The sequence below is a fragment of the Canis aureus genome, chromosome 4 (assembly GCF_053574225.1).
Source record: "Canis aureus isolate CA01 chromosome 4, VMU_Caureus_v.1.0, whole genome shotgun sequence".
NCBI lineage: Eukaryota > Metazoa > Chordata > Mammalia > Carnivora > Canidae > Canis > Canis aureus.
Genome location: NC_135614.1, coordinates 62,078,906 through 62,101,760, shown reverse-complemented (window position 1 = coordinate 62,101,760; position 22,855 = coordinate 62,078,906). Strand labels below are relative to the sequence as shown.

At 39.5% G+C, this 22,855-nt stretch overlaps 1 protein-coding gene across 5 annotated transcripts in view; it reads right to left on the bottom strand.

Annotated features, from left to right (window-relative positions):
- Positions 1 to 22,855, bottom strand: part of HTR4 (5-hydroxytryptamine receptor 4) — a 173,268-nt gene that overhangs the window by 127,704 nt on the left and 22,709 nt on the right. The gene's annotated exons all lie outside the window — the stretch shown is intronic.

The window sequence follows — 22,855 nt, the reverse complement described above, 5'->3', positions numbered from 1 at the left end:
TGTCTAAGAGAACATCTTATAAAGATATTGCACACCATTATGCTGAATAGAAAAACAGTGAAAGGTTTTCAATAAGACCAAGAAGAAGGCAAGGATGTCCACGTTCTATTCAACAGTGCATTGGAGGTCCCAGCCAGTACGCTAAAGCAAGAAGATAAAGCACAAAAATTAGAATGAAAGAAGCAAATCTGCCACTAATTGCAAAGAAACCTGGTTGTACACATAGGAAATACAAAATAATCTGAAAACAAATTGCTTGAATTAAACAAAGAATTTAGCAAATTTGCTGGATACAAAGTCATTTTAAAAATCAGTTCTAGGAGATCCCTGGGTGGCTCAGCGGTTTAGCGCCTGCCTTTGGCTCAGGGCATGGTCCTGGAGTCCCAGGATCGAGTCCCGCACCAGGCTCCCTGCATGGAGCCTGCTTCTCCCTCTGCCTGTGTCTCTGCCTCTCTCTCTCTATGTCTCTCATGAATAAATAAGTTAAATCTTTACAAAAGAATCAGTTCTATTTCTACATAACATCATATACCTTGAAGTACATTAAGATACTGTGGTGTCAGTATAAAAGTAGACTAACAAACCAAAGGATCAGAATAGGATCTAGAAACAGATCCCCCACAGAATCATCACTGATTTAGATATTGAATACAATGGGAGAAAGTGGCTTCTTCAATGAATGATGTTGGGTCTATTAGATATCTATATTGGAAAAAAAAAATCATCCTAACCTTTACCACATGCTATATAAAAACTCAATTCCAAATGGATTATAAGTCTAAATATGAACTATAAAGTAATAAATTTTCTAGGAGAAAATTTAGGAGTATATCTTTTTGATCTTGAAGTAACCAAAGATTTCTTAAATAGGATATAAAGAAAGTACTAAATATAAAAGAAGCCACTGATAAATTAGATTACATTATTACATTTTGAAGAGCTTCTATTCTTCAAAAGTCACCTTTAAAAGAGGGGCAGAAGATATTCACAACAATATATTGGGGGGGGAAGACTATTTGTTTATTTTAAAGATTTTATTTATTTATTTATTTATTTATTTATTTATTTATTTATTTATGAGAGACACACAGAGAGAGAGGCAGAGACAGAGGCAGAGGGATAAGCAGGCTCCATGCAGGACTTGATCTCGGAATTCCGGGATCACACCCTGAGCTGAACGCAGATATTCAACTGCTGAGCTACCCAGGAGCCCCCCAAAAGAACTTTAATCCAGAATGTAGAAAGAGACTCTAACAATCAATAAGAAAAGGCAGTCAATTAAATAGTAAAATGGGCAAAAGACTTGAACAAAAACTTCATTAGGAAAGAATATCAGGGATCCCTGGGTGGCGCAGCGGTTTAGCGCCTGCCTTTGGCCCAGGGCGCGATCCTGGAGACTCGGAATTGAATCCCACGTCAGGCTCCCGGTGCATGGAGCCTGCTTCTCCCTCTGCCTATGTCTCTGCCTCTCTCTCTCTCTCTGTGACTATCATAAATAAATAAAAATTTAAAAAAAATACTTAGGAAAGAATATCAAAATTGCCAATTATATGAAATTCAAAACTAATCTATGATGTCAGGTGTTGGGATAATTGTTCCCTTTGCTGGAGAGAGATGGTGACTAGGCATTCAGGGTGTTAGTAGCATTTTATTTCTTGATCTGGGTATGAGTTACCTAAGTCTCAGTTTGGGGAACTTCATCAAGGTTTATTTCTATCTGGGCAAATTTCTCAGTATATTTTATTCTTCAATAAAAAATTTCCTTAAAAATGAAAAAAAAATTTCCTTAAAAATGATTAACCACATTTGTTTTTCTCATTAGGCTCTTCCTCCAATTTTTTTTCTCTAATATGTCACTGCTTAGTCCTCCTGATGTTTTCTCTGACTTTATAATACAATTTTCTCTTGAGCGGGTTACCAAAACACCTTTACCAAAGCTGACATTTTAACAAGATGATAAGGCCACTTACACAATATAGAAGGCCACACATACAAAGTACTTCATGACTCATATAGCTGCAACTATTGTAAAAACAGTGGTATCACAGGCACACTTGTTCCAAAAATAATGTTTCTTCCACCACTGTCCTGGGGCAGTTGGGTAGGAACATAGGGTAGAAGACGGCTGGTTACCTAAGGTATTAAATGAGATCATGGAAAGAAAGCATTTTATAAACTCTAAACCATATGTAAAATAAAGTTTCACTATACTGATTCCATTTTATAGCTCAGACAATATAGAAATTGAAATAAATTTCTCACATAATTATAATAAAGGGTACTGGTTCAGCTGGGTATCAAGGCCAAGTGGACCCAGGGAATCTAATACAGCTAGGATGCTCTCCCCATGTGTTCTCTTGGGTCTCTGCTTCTGTGAGCATGTGGCATAGATCTGGCAATCAGAACCAAATTTCTCTGGATACAGTGACTGATTCATCCAAGATGGTCCAGTCAGAGTAAGGATACCTGTGTAGGAGGTACCAAGAAAAGATTCCGTTTTCTCTCTTCCTTGCTGGGTTTCAAGTTAGAATCATGTACCTCTATCTCTGAAACCAATAATACATTATAGGTTAATTAACTGAATTTAAATAAAAATTTTAAAAAAGAAAACATAATTCAAGTCCCATGGATTAAGCCCTACACTTTACACAATGACTAGAGTTTTTAGGAGAGTTAAATGGAGATGACACCATGGAAATTCTTTATTTAGACTTTTGAAGTTAACTTGGCAAAGTCTTATCTTGTGAAGTCCTTGATCTTTAGTAGATTCCAGTCAGAATACTGGAGGGTGAAAGCTGAGATGAGAAATGGTCCAGAATCCCAGACAATTACTCTGGACTGCTAACTGCAACCAAAAAGTTATGTAGTCTAGACCATACCTCGAGATCCGCAGTCCATCCAAAAAGGTAATCTATACAGTCTTATATGGATGAAGAGCTATCTTATCAAGAGGCAAATAAGGCTGTGTTCGAGCCCAAAGTGTAAACCTGGCTTACTCTGGCATTCAAATTTATTGAGCATACGCTGTGCTAAAAATTGGATTAAGCCAGCGTCTGTCTTCATATATCTTGAGGCCTTGTAGAAAAAAACAAAACTATACAACTATATAATAAATGCTATAATGAAATATTATGGGGACACTTTACAGGGGCATCTAATCCAGGCTTCAGTGGTCCATCAAAGCTTCCTGGAGAAAGATACCTAAGCAGACACTTGGAGGATGTGAGATAACCAAGCAGGTGAAAACATGGAGAAGAATGCTCTCAGTAACAAGGAAAATGCAATTTATAATAGAAAAAGACAAGAGCCACACCAGGACTGAAGTACAAGCAACAAAGTACAGAGTGGAATGGTGTGGCAGAGACAGACCAGGGGCCCTGAAGAAATCCTTAGTGGCCCTGCTAAGAAGTTTGGATTTTAATCCAAGAACAATGGGAACCTGTTAAAGGCTTCAGGAAGTGGATTCACATTTTAGAAACATCACTCCAGATGTAGCATGCAGAATGGACTGAGGGACTCAAGAAGGGAGAATGTTTCCCTCTGCCCCTCAGTGTGACCAGTAAAAAGGCTGTTGCAATCACCCAGGTGACAGATGACAGTGTTCTGAACCAAGACATTGTCAGAAAGATATAAAAGGATTTTAGAGGGATTAAAGAGGCAGAAGCCTCCTTAATAATACTTTATTGGTTCTTGAGCTTGCCTGAGATTCAAACATCAACTCCCAGGTGGCCGGCTAATCAAGATGATATATTCTATTAAGGATGTTAATACAGAAGGGATTTTTATGTCAGGTAGGGGACTGGTTTTTATCACTCAGGATCCCTTTCCAGTTTGCAGTACTTTAGTTCTGTACTGAAGACAGAAAGTAAGACTGAATATTTATTTACTGATTTATTGACTAATAGAAGTAGAGATCCCTTGTTGCCAAGATATTGGCCATAAAAATAAGGCACTACTTATAATAGAGTTTCACCTGCTCTGAGAAAGAAAGAGGGACCAATTGAATATTGCAGAAAATTCTGCTCACTGCTCCCCTGAATGATCATGTGGCCCCCAGTAAGCATGAGAAGGGAACTAGTTATCTGCTGTCCCTTCAGTTGGCTCGGTTCCCTCTGTCTCTCACCGGGTACAAATCTTGCCACTCTGCTTGTGATTCTGGTGATCAAAGATAAGCATTTTTGCATTCTCGGACATCATGCTTCCCCAAAATATAAGCCAACCACTTCATTCAATTCTCAAGAGAAGAAAAGTGATCTGTTCTAGCACTAGAAAAATGGTGATCTGAGTTTTTTTTTTAAAGATTCTATTTATTTATTCATGAGAGACAGAGAGAGAGAGAGGGAGAGAGAGGCAGAGACACAGGCAGAGGGAGAAGCAGGCTCCATGCAGGAAGCCCAATGTGGGACTCGATCCCAGGACTCCAGGATCACACCCTGAGCCAAAGGCAGACGCTCAACTGCTGAGCCACTCAGGCGTCCCGTGATGTGAGTTTATTGAAAGAGCATATATTAGTCCCCACTTTTGTACACTGTACTATATGTATACAGTTTAAGAAAGTTTTTTTAAACATTTTATTTATTTATTTGAGAGACAGAAAAGATGGCAAGACAGAACATGAACAGGGGGTAGGGGCAGAGGAAGAGGAAGAAGCAGACTTCCCACTGAGCAGAGACACCACCCCCCCCAACATGGGGCTCCATCCCAGGATCCTGAGATCATGACTGAGCTGAAGGCAGATGTTTAACAAACTAAGCCGTCCAGGTGCCCTCAGTTCAAGGAATTTTTAAGGGTGATTTTTTACTGCATGAAAATATACCTCAGGTAGTGGTGTAGAAACTGTTGAGTATGATTTGACTCCAGGAAAAGTAAATTAATGGAATTCACTATACCAAAAGTCATAAAACCTAAAAATACAAATTTTATAAATTCCAGGGAGACAATAAAGGAAATTAAAGGGATTTCAGAACAACCCTAATATGATATTGTCCTTCCAATAAAACATGGTTTACCACAACTACCCAAGAGAAAGAGCAGGTGGGGGCCTCATGGCATAAGACCTCATGTCCTTGTAGATGGAAAAATCCGGAACCACTACATTCCCAGGACCTCCTTTCATACAGACTGCTCAGGTCAAATGCTGACTCAGGACTTTCATCTGTCAATCAATTCCTCAGGTGGGCCCAACATATTTCTGAAAAGTGTTCCTCTGCCTGAATTACTCAGATGCTATAATTCAATCTCCAGCTTGAAGGTACAGTCTGGACATTTTCTTTTTCACCTCACTTTCCATAGTCTTGTTCTCCTTCAGCCTTTTCTATTTTTTGGTATAAAATAAAGGACAAGACTTAACACTGATTAAGAAGCACACATAGCAATTCCACTAATGTTGCTAGGCAACAAGGACCATGTATGAGCTCGATAAATGAATTCTGAGCATCTGCATGAAAAAGAAATTGAAGGAGCCAGTGAGTGAACTGTCTTGATAACCATAGAGATTAGGACTTTTTTTTGACACACATGCTCCTGGATTTGCCGAGTAGGGAAAAGGCACCCTTACTTTAAATCTTTCAGGTATGCTCTGGTCCAAAATGTGTTGGAAATTCTTCTCCATTGGAAAATTGACATGATCACGAGCTCAAGAGGGGAAAGGAGGTAAAAATGGCTTCTATCTGTGTTTTCCTAGTTCAGGGCTATAGCTTGGGCTATTTCTATCAGTCTTCAGCCTGATGTGGGCATGTTTTCTCCCTTCCTCCTCCAGTTCAGCTCAACTAGCTGATTAATTACAAGGGTATTTTCTATCTCCTAGTCAGCAACTCCCATCCCCTACAATCAGCATTTACCCTCTTCAGTTGCAGCAAAAAATATAATTATTGACTATAATTAAGACTGTTTTATTTTGTTCTTATTACAAAGCAATGCATGATCATTAACAAGAAAAAAAAAACAGAATACAGACACACAAATGAACATTAACATCCGTTATCCTGTTCGTGAGAGACAAGTAATGTAAATATCTTGGTGCATAGCATTCTAGATGATTTTCTGTGCATACGTAAACAGATTTTTTTTCTTACAGAACTGTATTGCCTGTATACATGAAATTACAAATTGCCCTATAAATTCAACAACAGCCAACATAATTTTTAATGGTTTCTACACTGTTCCATAATCATTTAAACATTTCCATGAAATTTGGAATAATTAGGAGAATAAATGACCAATTATAAGACAACTTTACTAATCTTATTGTGTCTTCCTGCTTCTCCCCTGACCTAACCATAGCTAGCTTTATTAATTCCCCCCACTATTTTCTTTTCATTTCTACTAATATTACTCTGTTTCAAGTCTCTTACCTGGCTGCTTGCAGTGATGGCCACTTGCAGTGATGAATTACTTAGAAATCTTGGTTTTAAATGTCAGAAATCCCAACCCAAAGTAATTTAAGCAAAAGTCTAAGTATCACTGCCTGGCTGAAAGTTTCAGTGCTGGGGCTGGCTGAATGTATAGTGGGATCCAGGAACTCAACTAAGGTCAGTGGGACTTGGCCTCACAGCCTCCGCATTCCTGAAATTCCCTCTTTGGTAATAGCTTCATTCTTGGGCAGGTTCTCCTCAAAGATGACCAGACAGCTATCAGCATCTCTAGCCCTCTGTGTTCTCAGGAACTCCAGGGGAAAAAAGCATTCTCTGATTTCATCCTGAGAGCCACTGACTGTACCCACCTGAACCAATCACTATGGTCAGGGGTCAAGCATTCTGAGTGGAGCAAGGCCTAGAGTACATGCCCATTCTGGAGCCTGGGGACACACTCCATCCTACCCAAGACACAAGAACCCAAGAATCAGGGAGGGCCATTCACTAAAGCAAAAACCAGGGAGTTGTTATGGATGGTGGGGGCGGGGGGAGGAATAAATACAAGGCAGTCAGAAACAATAACCATTCACTACCGTTTGCCTCTATGCTCCATTTACTCTTTCAGATCCACGTGTCACCCTTCTCCACCTGAACTCTGTGTAGGCACCATATCAATCAAGTCCTTCCTTCTGGCTCCCATTTAGGTTTAGTCAACAGGAAGCATCAGCAGAAGAGTGAGGTCAGAGAATTTCTCTATCTCCCTCCTTGCTGAGTCATAAGTTAGCTGTGTTCCTATACTGAAGACCAGTTGGGTGAATGTCTACAACCAGCTACAGACCTCTTTGGGTTCTGGTAATCATCCTCTCCTCTTAGGCATAGCGGTGGTGACAGCTCACTACTTGGGAGCTCCAGGGTGCCCACCATCTGTTGTTATTTTAATCCTGCACACACCTTTACCCCACCCCCATCTGTACCCCTTGACAGGTACAGCCTGTTAACAGGTTGCTCAGCCTTTCAGTGCTCCTACACACCAACCACAAACCTGTTTAACCTCTAAAGTCCTCATTCAAGAAATAGGTGTAAACATTGGAAGTTCAAGGCAAAGGGCTACTGTCAATTCAATTTAAATTACCAGTTAACCATTACTAGGCTCTGGTGACCACAGAAGTACACTGAAGATTGTAACACCTACTAGTGATTCCAACTACTTTCATATTTGGTTGGTCTGGTAGGGCAAATCTGAAATAAACCCCATGAAGATTATACTTAAATGCAATTGAGCCAGCTTCCCTGGTAGGAATTGAAAGGAGAAGGAAGGAAGGGAGGGAGAGGATGGATGGAAAATAAAATCATAGGGATAAGGAGTTCTGACCTTGGAGTTAGGAAACCTGGAAACTCAGTCTAGCTTTGCCTACTCATAGTAGGTGGCCTTGGGACATTGACAGTCATTATCCTGACCTGTCAAACACTGAGATTGGACCAGAATATTTTTAAGGTCTCTTCCAGTTTTAATAATCTATTAAGTTCTAATAAACTACATTTAATGATGCTTGCAAAGCAAATGCACTTACAAACACTGCCTGTTCAAAGAAAATAAAGCTATTTCACTAAGGTGGATATAAATGTTTCTCCTGACCAAGAAAACAAATTTTTTTTGAAAACAAAACAATCATTTAAGTTAATAATGGAATAGAAACCTAAGGCTCCAACCTCAATTCAAAATAAAATGGTGTTTGTGCAGACCAAATTTTATGTACAATGTGGGCCTATCAATAGGGATCTGCAGTGAAGCCCAAGAAAAGCACTAATGAAGCCAGCAGGAGCCCACACAGCCTGGCCATGAATGCAATGCAAGATTAGAAATATGGCAGAAAATCCACAGAGGGGGGAGTCCCCACATTTTGTGTAATTCCCTGGTCCAACCAAGATTGTAGAAGCTGTGGGAGGAAGATCAAAAAAAAGGCCAAAGCGGGAAATGAGCTGTAACTTGACAGAGTCACAAAAGAAAACAGAAAGGCATGAGATATATCAGGTCCAAAGAAGGAGCTTGGAAAATATAGCCTATTTATTCAGAGATGAGGCAATTGGTATTATTAAAAAGGATAACAAATTGAAGCTTTGAGGTATTTCATGCTAAAAGTATCCATTATAAATAGTCAGGTACAAGAATCAGCAACAGACAAACCAAGTATAGGAAATGAAACTTATTAGTGTATTAGGGGAAAGACAGGGAGAGACTTTGTTCCTGAGGGCTTGAGGTTTACTCAGGGCAACTTAAGTCAAGGACAGAACATCTGCATCACGACCCAGTGAGAACTCAGGTGCCTCAAATAAGAAGGTAGAGAGTATGGAGGAAAAGTCAGAGGTTGAATTATCTGCATTGGCAAATGGTTTTAAGTCACCTGCCAAGGAAACGATCAGTTGGTAATGGATGTCTCAAAAACTGTTAAAAGGGAAGGTGAATCAGGACATGGGAAGAAAGAGTGATAGAGCAGTAACGTTTGCAGTTGGGGTGATGGGTAGGAATGGGGAGTGGTGGCCCATTCAAATAATTTGCTGCCCTTGGAACATGTGTTCTAGAATTTCACCTCCCATTGTAGTAGCCACTAGATGCGTGTAGTTACTGAACATTTGAAATGTGGCTAGTCCAAATTCAGATGTGCTGTAAGTGGAAAATATACACCAGATTTTGAAGACTAAATACAAAAAAAAATGTAAGTTATCACATTAATAATTTTATATTGATTATATACAGAAATTATATTTTAAATATGTTTAATAAAATAAAATAATTAAGATTAATTTCACTTGTCTCTTTTACTTATTTTTAATACAGTTACTAGTAAATTTAAAATCACTTGTGTGGCTCACATTTGTTGTTAGCATTATATTTCTACTGGTCAGAGCTATTGTGTAAAGTCCCTTTCCTTGTCCCCAGGCTTCTGTGATCTTACGCTATTTGGGAAGACCTTAGTTCTTACTGTCTTTCCCATCTCAAGCAGAGTCTAGTCTCAGACTAAGTGAAAGAAAATCACACTGACACCCAACAGCTGCTGTATCCCCACAATTCACACCCACCAGGGAATATACACTTACTTAGAAGAACCGTCACCACCGCCTCCTCACATGTATACCCACTTACCATATACGTACACAACCATATTTGTACATGTCAGAATAATATCCATAAATAGGGAAGGAATATTAGCTGAATCATTAGTTACAGTGAGATTCACATTTCTACTGTCAACTGTAATCTTCGTTTGAACTAGGGAGAGTGATTGGTGCTTGTAAATAAGAAGAGGCTTTTTGAAATTTGAAAGTGTTAGAACTTCATGTCTCCTACTTCCCAATAAGAAACTAGTTCAGTAAGAGGTGCTTCTAGTCTTCTGCCTGTAATCAAGAGTTCTAGTGCTTCTCCAACATAACACAGAGGAAAACCCAAGCTCTTGCCTAGGTCTGAAAACTTCTAGAGTGATTTACCAATCAGCACAATTGGTTCTCTGGACTGTGTGCTCTCTCCAAACCCTGGGAACCATAGGATCCTTCCAGCCTTGCCACTTCCACTGGAAGATACTACCCGGCACACCTATTCTCAGTATCTGCTAATTGCATCAAACTCCTGGTTCAAATTCTGTTTGGTCAGTCTATGGTGACACAATAATTTTGCATAATGATACAATTCAGATCTTACTGAAAGGAACGAAGAATTTCCTTCATGGTTGAACTTCAAAGAACTCCAACTTTGAGGACAGTCTCCTTTATGCAAGAATTTTGGCCCCTTTATCAGACATCTGCACTTTTAGGCTATAAAGCATTTGTTCTCCCTTCATTTGGTAGAAGAGCTCCATTTTCTTTGAGGGAACCAACTTATTCCTACTCTGGTCCATGTGGTTTGGCTGGCACTGAGCTTATTCTTCACAGCTCATCTCCAGGGACAGCACATAACCTAGGCCTGCTGATTAACATATCTAATTTCCCTGGAAATTCCAATGGAAATGTAATGCAAAAAAAAAAAAATGTAATGCAAACCACAATGATTCAGAGGTGGTCTGTGAATGAAAACTGGTCCAGGGGTCTTTAATTCTGAGACTTTGTTGCAATTAATGGGAAGAATGACCCCTGTTTTATCTACACTTGAAGCAGATAGAATGTAAGCTTGGAACTTCAAGGAAATACTACATTAAAAGGCCCCATTTAGGGCAGCCCTGGTGGCTCAGTGGTTTAGCGCCGCCTTTAGCCCAGGGTGTGATCATGGAGTCCCGGGATAGAGTCCCACATTGGGCTCCCTGCATGGAGCCTGCTTCTCCCTCTGCCTGTGTCTCTGCCTCTCTCTCTCTCTGTCTCTCAAGAATAAATAAAATATTTTTTTAAAAGGCCCTATTTAAGAGAATGGCAGAATAGAAAGACCAATTCCAAGGATATTGTTTGAGGCCCTGGTCCAGGAAGTTGCATTCCTGAACTTTTCAGTTTGGAGAGTTAACAAATTCTTGGTTATACTACTCTGAATTTGCCTAAACTGAGAGAATCCTGACTAATGTCACTCTTCATATATTTAGTCCACTATGTGGTTAATCTCTATTTTTCCTATACATCAAGGGGCAGCTTCTTATGAAATCTTCCCCACTGATGTAAGCATCCCTGAATTTTCCTTTTATTTTGTCCTTTTCAACAAATAGGCTGTAGGGCTTATTATCATTATTATAGCTCACCTTGGAGATCTGGTCTACCCAGATTCAAGGGAATTCAAAGGTCATTTTGCTATTTCATGCTGAGTTACTAACAATATTCAACATCAAGTCATCCTTGCTGCTCATTTGGATTATATCCCAGCTCTGGACTCTGGGTTTTTGTACGGATCCTGAGATTCAGCTGTCAATTTGCATTCCAGCTTTAACTGGTATCCAAATACATCCCTATGTTTCTGACTGCCTCTTGTGATGATTTGCCCCAAGCCTTAGTTACTTTGGCATCTAATCTCACCATTCTTCCCACTTCAGAAACTGTAGATGAGTCCGTAGTATATTTTGAGAAACTTCTCTAAGAACAGTACTCTATATGGTTTAAAACACTCAACTTCCAAATTTGCCATTGCTGTGGTCTGAATATTACCATTTGCTGGATTTGCCTGATGTGAGCTGCTTAATATAACATCACCTTATGGACTACATTAATCTTTCCATTATGTACCTTTTATGTTCTCCCAAAATCAACCTTATTGTGAGGGAGAAATTTGTCTTCATATATTTCTCATCAAACTTCAGTTAACCTTTCCAAATATCCCAATCCAGGCCAAATACTATAAAACTATCATGCCTCTCTACTTACATTTTAGCATCTTATGACATCGATGTTATCATGCTGACGTACTTTGCCTTCCCCTCAGTTGGCTTACTGCCATGTGTATAGTGGGAAAAGCCTGCACTTAGACCCAAAACATCTGGATTCTTTAAAAAAAGAACACCAAACATCTGGATTCTAATCTTGGCTCCATCGTACACCACTAGTGTGACTTTCAGCACACACACACACACACACACACACACACAAAATCCTTTTTATAATCTTTCAAAGTTTCATTTCCTTTATCTGTAAGCTAAGTTGATAAAACTTGCCCTAATTCATTGGATGCCATGGGAATTAGATAACAATGCAAGGGAGAGCACATTGCACCCTCTGAAATATCATGTAAATGAATTATTATTAATATGAAGCCTTATAATCAGACAGAACTGTTATCTCATACACCTTCTTAACCACAAACAGACATACATATTGTAAATAATTGGTGAACACTTGTAGATTCACAAATATATACTCCTAAAGCTCCACTTCTTTTTTAAAAATTATTATTTACTTAAATTCAATTTAGTTAACCTATAAATGCATTATTAGTTTCAGGGGTAGAATTTAGTGATTCATCAGTTGCTTATGACACCCAGTGTTTGTTACATCCAGTGCCTCCTTAATGCCCATCACCCAGTTACCCCATCACCCCACCTACCTCCCCTCCAGCAATGCCATTTCTAAAAAAAGAAAAATGTCTTCCAGTGAACCAGGAGAGGGGTTAGGTTAGGAAAGATAAAGATGTGGAGAAAAAAAGAAGAGGTAATAAAGCTCTTCGGTTGTGAATGATAGTGGAAGTGCTGGCGAGTGGAAAGACAAGAGAGAAAAGAGAACCAGGGGAAGCAGGGGGCAGGGGATGTAAGACATGTCAATAACACAGCAGAGGAGAGGAAGAGGAGGAGAGGAAAAGAAAGATAGTGGGGAATAGGAAAAAGTGATAAAGCAGAAGAGGCATTGGTCATTCTTAAACCAGAACTATATGCTGGGAACATCCAGGGATTGAGAGGGAAATGAGCTCCTTGCTGCCCAGGGACTTCTAGGTAGGTAGGAGAGAATCGGTCATTGGAAGCCATCCGAAGGTGAGCAGTACAGCCCAGCACGGAGTCAGGGACAGGTGATGGAGCAGATGCAGACGGTGCCTACTCCATGGGAGGAGATGGGGACAGCAATCAGAAAAAAGAAAAACTCAGATGTTGAACAATAGCATAGAAAATGAGAGAAAGAGTAAAGGAGCAGAGGGAGAACTTAACAGTCCATAAAATAAAACCATCTGCCAGAGGTAACTATTGACATGTTGCCTAATTTGACACAATCATGCCGTGGTTGCTTTTCTCCACTGAATTGGATTGAATTTAATCAATTACCTGGACATACTTAAAAAGACTAGAATTTTCAAGCAGAAGCTGGTGGCTACTTTCTAGGATACCACAACGGGAATTCTGGTATGTGGGAGAGGCTTCACCTCTCCTATAGCCTCGTAAGGACCATTCCTGTGCTAACATTCGAGATCACCAGCTGATCCCAGTCATCTCTGAACATGGAAAGAGGATGGAGGTAATGCAGCTAATGGATTTCTGATTGGAGACAAGGGTGAATTCCTAGAGAATGAGGCTGTCAAAGAGAGAGATAAAGTCCATTGAGAGAGACCTGATCTCTGAGGGGCCCTGATCACAGAGCACACAGGAACCCGTCTCTGGGATGACACAGAGTGGGCTATCTGTAATGCTGCCCCAGTGACACAAGGCATCGCTTATAAAGCTCTCAGTATAGTACTTAGAATAAATGAAGAAAGTATCAGGAACTCATAGTTGTGAAAGCAGAGACAGTAGAAATAACAGAGTTAATAGTAATAGTTGGCATAAGAGTAGAAAGGGCAGATGAGTGATGGTGGTCTTGGGACTTGCTGTAATATAGCAGTGTCTGTAATATACCACAGCAATAGAGTGAGACAGAGACAACTGCTCTACAGCAGCCAGGGACTGGAGCTCAGGACACAGACCTTCTACGCTTGGATCCTTGGCCCCACCATGTATGAGTTATATGAATTTTATCAAGTTAACTAATCTATGTCTCAATGTCACTACCTATAAATTGAGCAAACCCTGGCTAGGATTGTTATATGGAGTGAGTGAGAAAATACTTATAATGGGTTTAACACAACTCCTACACTGGTGTCCAATATGTTAGCTAGAAATAGCCAGAATTGTGGTGGTGGTGGTGGCAGGATTGCAGAGGGATCTATCCCAGGTACAGAATATAAAATACAGGAAGCGTCAATCCTGTCACTAAAGGTCCCATGCCAAAAATAATAATAATAAAAAATAAAAAAATAAAGGTAAAATTATACCATAAAATTTGCATCAGACCCACAGGAGTAGCCTTTGAACTTCAAATACAGAACTGGTGTTCCTCCCATCTCCTCTCTAAATCCCATGGTTTTAGAATCCATCATTATAAGTGAAATTCCATGTGTGTGAACAAAAGAAGAAAGCAGGGGTGGTGCCTGTCAATATTTGTTGGGCACAAACCTGTCTAAGACATGCCCTCAGTAATGATGAGATCTCCTAAAGAGTTACAACTGAAATATAAGGCTTTCTCAATTTTAGTTAAATTTCTCTGACACTGTGATATCCCAGACAATGTGCTAAATAATGGGCATAGAGGCATCCAACAGAGGAGGTAGACACATGAGATAAATAATCACAAATAGCTCTGATAATTACAAACAATTGATAACAGCAATTTGTACACAGAGCTCTGGGAGTGTAGAGGGTAGGAAGGGAAGGCTTGGGGGTCTATGGGAGATAACTGAGTTTGGATTTAAAGTATGAGTAGGAAGTTGTGAAAAGACAGGAGATGGGCATGATCAGGCTTTATCTATAGAATGATGGCCAGTCATCTGGCAGCTAAATGAACCGAAGGCGGGACAACCCAGTCAAGAAAGGAGTTTGGTGATGATGCCAATCACTCAGAAAAGAGACGGTGAAGTCTGATGACAGCAGTGACAGAGGGTAGGAGAGCACTGCAGAGTCAAGGTTACATAATTCTAAATAAAACAGTGCTAAAATTAAGTTGGTGTAAAAAGGTTACTACTTTTCTTTTTTCCACAGAGTAAAACCCCATCAGTTCAACATAATTGGATAGAAGCATGTCACAATTAATCAAATATGAATTACAGATTTTTTTAAAAATATGACTAACTGCTTAGGTTTTTTTTTTTTTGACTAGATGAGACATTTTAAATACCTTTCAAATTCCCTGATCTTAATTAGCAACATCACTGTTCCTGCAAACAATTAAAGTGAGGTTATTAAAAGTAAAAATTTTCTTTCTGAAATGGATGAGACCTTTCTCTCTCCTGATTTTGTTCCCACAAATGTGCTTCCTAGATTACAAGAAAGCCAATTCCTCTTTTGCTTGTATAGGAAGTCATAACCCTGACCTCAGGCTGATTGCCCAGAGAACTGATCTGAGAAAGCTATAAAATCTCTCAACACAGAGACTGATTGGCTGGCCTTTCTCCTCACCCATTAGGGGTATCAAACCAGGTGATGCTTGCCCATCAATAACACAACCATAAAAAATGATATGTTTGAAGTTACAGACAGCAATCAGCCACCATTTTCCTGATTCTCAGGATCCTCTGGGGTGACTCAATTTGCTTTTCAAAACTTCATCAGTGGCACAATGATAAAATTCAGTTCAATCCCAGGACAAGCCATCAAACCATTGCTAAGGTATTAAATTAATTGAAACCTTTCATTAGCACAGCTTATCTAAAATTCACACTAAGTCAATACACTATTTTCCAAATACATGTACATTTCTTACATCATAAACCTTGTGAGTCATAAAGAATTTATTTACTATGAAAAAGACTGAACTTGACTCTCACAATCACACTAACTAGAAATGGAAGTACCAAAGTAATAATTCAGTACTTCACACTACCCTAAAGAGGCACAACAGGTGCTTGTTCCCATTAGCTTTCTGTTATGTGGGAGATCAGAAGGGGCATAGTTCTAATTTGTACACTAATTGTACTAAACGTCCCTGATACTTGTGAGTTAGAGAATGAGATGATCCCTAAAGTCTCAAGAAGGAGGAAGCTTCATATACGGAAGTCTCACAGATATTAATATTTGGACAGCTACCTTTATCTCTCCCTTGTCTAGATCATTAGAGCCTTGGGGAATCCATTTCTATTCTAGCCTACTCACCACACAGCAGTTTGGATCAGAATCTTTCCCAAAACATTTCCCTGCTGAGTTCTACACAAATTAATCCAACCATGTATTAGATAGTTATCACCAGAATGTCTCACCATTTTCTCCACCTCAACCAGCTCGAGACCAAGCTTATTTCTCCCTGCATCCTACTCCTTCTTCACGGATCACCTTCAAAATCTCTTCTTCTTCCTTCTCGTGCAATATGATGAGATTTCTACGATGAATTCTTCTTCCTAACTTCCTACCTTCCTCTCGAATCTGTATTCTCTTTCCCTATGACTGTCCCCTCTATGTTAGTTCTGGCCCTTCTTCCTCTGTCCCCTGGACAAGTAAGTGTAAGAGTCTGCTGAGTCCCTGAGGCCCTAAACCCTGTCATCCACTGTAACTCAGGCTGCACTCGGCCAGAAGCATCCTGCCAAAAATACCTGCCATGACCCTTCCCTCTTCTGTGCCGGCTGACCACGTTCCTAGCTAGCTTTCTGTACTCTTATCAATTACTTTTCAAATGCTGAGAAGTTCTCTTTTTTTCATATTTTTTTTAAAAATGACTTTCTAGTTTCAAGTATCTACATATACAGTCTCTTTGGAATTCAGTTTTTGAGGGTTTAGACTGCAATAATTATAAATAATGATCAATGGTGACATCTGAGATAAGGAGAGGTTAAAAGTGTCAGTTATAGTGTTGATAGTGAGACCTTATTACCAATATGTATCTATATCCGATATGCATCAAGGCATGATAGTATTGGACATTCCAAGAGGAGTACTTTGTACAAAACCTTTTGCAAGCACTGAAATTAATAAAGCCATTATAAGTTAAGGAGCAAGTGCGTGGGCAGAAGAGAAGGGGGGAAAAAAGATTATTCTTACAGTTCTTTAGAAATGCAAATAAGAACATTGCCTGAACATCATTACCTGACTGATAAAATGTTAAATCACGTAACGGGTATTTATTTAGAAACCTGTTCCAATTCCTTAATTGAAAAAAGTTCTTAAATTCAACACAACGCTATTTGCTAAATGGTAATAAAACAAATTTCCAGGGAGAAGATAGCAGGTCCTAAATGTCATAATACTGTCTCTAAAATTGGAGATAATTCTTACCAGGGTTTTTGAAATTAAAATGATAAAACAAAAAGTCTTCAAGGGCCTCGCAGGTAGATAGAATTCCCTGACCACTGGACTCTGTGACTTGGGAAGCTGACATAACAGCTCAAAATGGCCTCTTTTCAGACAACAGGAATCAAGGCTACTTTAGTAAATGGGAGAGTACCCAGCCTTTGGAAAGGCATGTAAGTCAATTTTTAAAAACCTGGAAAAGCCAAACAAATATATCTCCCTGGCCTTCAACTTGAGAACCCAAGTCTAAAAATGTCTAATGACAGACCCACTACAACACAGAAATCTTTGCACAAGCAAACTGTAAAGATCTCTGACATTAGGCAAACTTGGGTGAAAATGTTGGCTTCACCTCTTTCTAGAAACATGACTTTGGACAAAATAATGATCCATCTCTGCTTCAGTGACCTCATGTAACAAAAGGGACACTATTAGGAAATGTCTTAGTTTGGACTGCTGAAATAGATTAGCATAGGCTGTGTAGCTTGAACAACAAACATTTATGTCTCATAGTTCTGGAGTTTGGGAAGATCAAGATCAAGGTGTCAGCAAATACAGTGTCTGGTGAGAACCCACTTCCTAGAGTGCAGCTGGCCATTTTCTCACTGGATCCTCACATGGTGGAGAGTAGAGAGCTCTCTGGGGACTCTTTTATAAAGCACTAATTCCATTCACAAGGTCTCCACCCTCATGCCCTAACTGTCTCCCAAAGGCCCCACCTCCTAACACCCTCACATTAGGGGTTAGGACTGCCCTAAATGGATTTCAGGGGGACACAAATATTTAGTCCATAACAGTAAGGAACTCACAGAGTTATTAGGATTAAATGAGATCATATAAGTTATATATAAGCACCCTAACCATAGCCAACCATTCTTGTCAAATAATCAAGGCAGCAAATAACAATTTTAATATTTTCCCAGTATCCTCTAAACCCATTTCTCAGATCTAGAGATATATTTACTTAAGTAACATTTTAAGCTAAATTATATACCTTTTAGAAGAGTTTTCTGTCTTTGGATAGTCAAAAAATAATTTGAAAAAAGCAGTGATTTTGTAAAGACTTGGGTTTTAGTCTCAGGTTGACCACTTTTTAGCTGTGTGGGCTTAGGAAAAATCACTTAATCTCTCCGAAACCCTTTGTGTTTCTTTTGTGTACTGTGCTTTGTGACACTTCTAGAGCTACAAGCCCCAGGCAAGGCTCCAGATAATGGAAAGGAGCTCAGAAGAAATTGCAAATAATTCTCAGTGTCAGTCATATGCTTCTTGAATCTCCTAATGGCTAATTCTCATTAAAAAGGACAAAAAGGTTCCATTTGGCAAAAACAGGATCCAGGTGACCTTTCACTATGGACCATGCTCCAATCCTATTAAACACTGAGGATTTTCTGATTGGACTGGAGCTATGAATCAAATAGATATTACTTTTTTTTTTTTTTTTTTTTTTTTGTAAAATTAGACAATACCTCTGGAAGTCTGGGTGAATTAGTTGGTTAAGCATCTGTCTCTTGTTTTTAAGCTCAGGTCATGATTTCATGGGTCACGGGATTGAGCCCTGTGGGTTCCACACTCAGTTCAGAGTCTACTTGGGATTCTCTTCCTCTGTCCCTCCCTCCACTTGTGCATACTCTCTTTTTTCTCTCTTGCTGTCTCTCAAATAAATGAATAAATATTTTTAAAAATTATGCAATACCTCAATCTCTGCCTAGCTATTTGCATCCACTGATTTACACAGGTTCTGAAAAACTATCTAGAAAAATCTTATTGAAATTTTCTGTTTAAATAAAGATGGGTGATGGCTGGGAGGACTCCAAAAGAACCAAGCTACAGTGAAGGATCCCCAAGGTGTCTCATGAGAAGGAACCAGATACACCAGGGTTACCTGGGCAAGAAACTCAGAATGATGCAGGTGAGTGCCAGTTCTCAGAACGTGGAACAGTTGATACAGACATTCCTCAGGACCCAACCTTTCTGTGCTCCCCTGGAAGATTAGTCCTGAGAAATGGAAATGCTGTACTGCTATTTTCTGAAATACTTCTGCCTCAAGTAATTCTAGTACAGGACTTACTTCGATTAAATAATACATATAATGCATATTCTTCTCACTTTACATGTGTAATAATGTTGACTTTCAGTTTCAAGAGGCTCAAGGTGTAGAATTTGAGTTTTACCAATGTCAAGGTGTAGAATTTGAGTCCAAGGGGCTAGTCACTTGGCAGGATATGATTCAGATTAGTGCCTTGTGGAACACACTACAGCTGGAGGCCACCAAAGCTCAGCTTGAGAAGCAGAACAAGTTCAAGGACACTTACTGCACTCACTTTCGGTAATTACCAAATATCCCGAAACACTTGGACAATGTGAACAGGGCAAAAAACGGCTTCCTGGAGTCAAGCAGATGGAGACTCTGAAACACTGAACTCTAAATGTTTATGTTCATGTCATTACATGTGAGATCACAGGATGTGAAGCCCAGTGTATCAGGTAGCACAGCTCTAAGTTCCAGAAGAAACTAATGTTACAGGGAAGAATCTATACCTGTTATTGGCCACTTTCAGGCATTCATCTCAACCAGAGGGTAGAAGTCTGAAAACTACATTTGCCATACTTCCTCTCTGTGTAGCCAGGGGATGTTTTCCAAATGGAAGACTCAAAATGGGAAAGTAGAGTGCAAGAGGGAAAAAGAACCATTTCTATCCAGGATCTGGATGTGCCTTCAACAGTGAGAGCCGTAGCACATGGTTCCTTAAGCAACAAATGTGATAGTACAGCACTTCCTGAAGATGCGTGGCAGTAGTGCGGCTCATAGAGCTTCCTGACCCCTGGTGAACAGCCCTGGCCTCCTAACCTTCCAGGGAGCTTTATGATCAATCCCCTGCCATTAAACTTCCCTTTGTTTGAAATAGATACAGCAGTCTCCATTCTCTGGACTGGTCATTAACAGATATAGAAGCAGAAAGAAAAAATCAAGGGTGTTTTCCTCTAAACAGAGATCATCAACCAAAGGATTAATTGCATATAAAGGAAAGCTGACTATATTGAATAGAGCACAAGACTAATTGTCAAAAAGATACAAGACTAAATCCTAGATCCTCCAATTCTCCGACAGGAATGTGCCTAATTCACAGAAGCTGCAGAGTAAAGGGATGACAGTGCTGGACAGGGTATATATAGTGGACAGTGTGCTCATCCCAATTAGGCCAGCAACCAGCCTCAATATTGAGGATCTCCCATCACCTTTGGAAAGCCCAGTTTCCTCACCAGAGAATGGGCGGAATCAGGGACAAATAATTCAAAAACTTAATGGTTGGCCAATTAAATGGATATTGAATTTCAGCAATCAAGAAACTTTTAGACTGTGGTACTTGATTAGCAATCCTAGGGATAATAAAAGCCCACATCTCATGATCACTGAGGACTGAAGACATTTAGCAATTGCTCAAAGGGGATTATGCACAAGATACTATGTTGGGAGCCTCACCAATTCTACTTCGGATCCTCACAAAAACTCCATTTTCAGATACCCAAACAAAAGGCTCAGAGATATTAAATAGTCAGTTCAAGGTCATACAGCCAGTAACTAGGGAAGTCTAGACTTGAACCCACATCATTCTCTTTCCCAAAATGCCACTCTTCTGGCATCCTGTAGTGCTGCTCCCCAAAATCATCCTAGTGGATGTACTTTGGAAGCTGTAGAGTATAACATGCAGGAAGACATTTGCTAGCTGAGCTCCACATTAGCAAAATTCATACACTGCAAGAGACCAGTGCTTTAGAAATGTAAATGTGTCATCCTCCCTACATACTTGCCACAATCTCTAGCGAGATGTCCCCTGTGACTTCATGAGGCTCAAGGATTTCCACCACAGGGTGAGTTCCAGTTAATATTTGCTGTGCTCCTGATCTAATCAAAAGACCAACTGAATTATCCCCATTTTATCAGTCAGGCAATAAAGTTGAGTATTATTCCCATTTACATTTCTAAAGCAACATAAAAATAACCCCTTTGAAATGGTTACCCACTCACTTTCTCCTTATATGCTAATGCATGCCATAATTTCAAAGCCTGAAGAGAGATTTCTGCAAAACATTTCACTGCCTTAAAGTTTCACATATTCACAGCTCCAATTGCCAGGATACAAACATGAATTAACTCTGGTTCCAAATCAATTACATATTGATAAGTCGTTAGGGCAGACAACTTATACACAGGGATTTCAAATGCTGTGAAGTATTTCAAGGCTTGAGAATATTTAGCATTAGAAATTCCCACTTCATCCTCAGACTTCAGTGAAACATATGTATTGTCACCAGTATTCATAGTCAAACCCAAAATCAACTCCCATATTTTAAAAATTGCTCTTTCTCTTTGCTAAAATCAGATCACTCCAATGAATTCTTGTAGTCACATTGATTTCCAATTAATTTAATTTCTTCATTGGAAGAAATCAATTGCAACTTAGTGCCATGAATTAGAGCAACTGGGTAATTAATTCAGACTAGCTACTCATCTTTGTCATGGTTTTTAATTAATGTCACATGTGTACAGCAGGTGACTGCATTTACATCAAGAGTATGTATTTTATATTTTAAAATATTCAGCTTTTGGTATTTATTCACATTTTCTGTATTTTGTACAAAAGCCTGCCATTTTGGTCTTCTGTTCAAAAATGTTTAGTGGCTCTCCAGCACCAGATGTCAAGCCCTACCTAAGACAAAGGAAAGAAAGATTCTCCCTCCCACCTGAAAAACCAGTTTGTTTGGGGGTTTTTGTTTTGTTTTAATTTTATTTATTTATTTATTTATTTATTTATTTATTTATTTATTTATTTATGACACACACACACAGAGAGGCAGAGACACAGGCAGAGGGAGAAGCAGGCTCCATGGAATGAGCCTGACGTGGGACTCAATCCCAGGTCTCCAGGATCAGGTCCTGGGCCGAAAGCAGCACTAAACCACTGAGCCACCCAGGCTGCCTGAAAACCAGTTTTTATTCGGATTCCTTTCTCCCTTTCTTTCTCCCTTCTGTCCTTCCTTTCCTAAAGTGGCTACCAAAATAAACAATGTAAGATATTTTTCGGGAAGCAAAAGAAACAAGATGAAGTGACATCTTTCCAGTAAAAGCTGGAAAAATAAAATAAAGGCATGTTAGAGCCATAGTAAGTGCCTGGAGAGCTTCTGTACTTGCCAGTGGTAATTATAAACTTAGCTCTGAGTTTCCTAGAAACCCTAGCAAAAGGAGGAAAATGTTACCATTTATGAGATTCAGCATGCCTATAAGATGCCTTTTGGTTTGCTAATGAAACACATTAATAAGAAAGCACGATGGTTATTCTGTAGAGAACAGAATCTTAAAACAGCAGGTACGTGTAGACAGCCCGTAGGGCCAGGAGGTAAGTCAAGGGTAGGTGGAGGCCACAGCTAAAAAGAATTAAGAGATAAATTCTTTCACTACTGAAAGTCTGGGGTCTTTATCTTGAGAAACCTTCAAAAAGCAAATTTGTATATATTTGGACTTTATTCCACTTGTCTCCTGTCTGAACCTTGTACTTTCTGGACCTAGAAATTGATAGAAAAATTCGTAGAAAGCAGAAACTTTTTATTTATTTTTTTTAAAGATTTTATTTATTCACTCATGATAGACATAGAAAGAGAGAGAGAGAGAGAGAGAGGCGGAGACACAGGCAGAGGGAGAAGCAGGCCCCATGCCAGGAGCACGACGTGGGACTCGATCCCGGGACTCCAGGATCACGCCCTGGGCCAAAGGCAGGCGCTGACCGCTGAGCCACCCAGGGATCCCCAGAA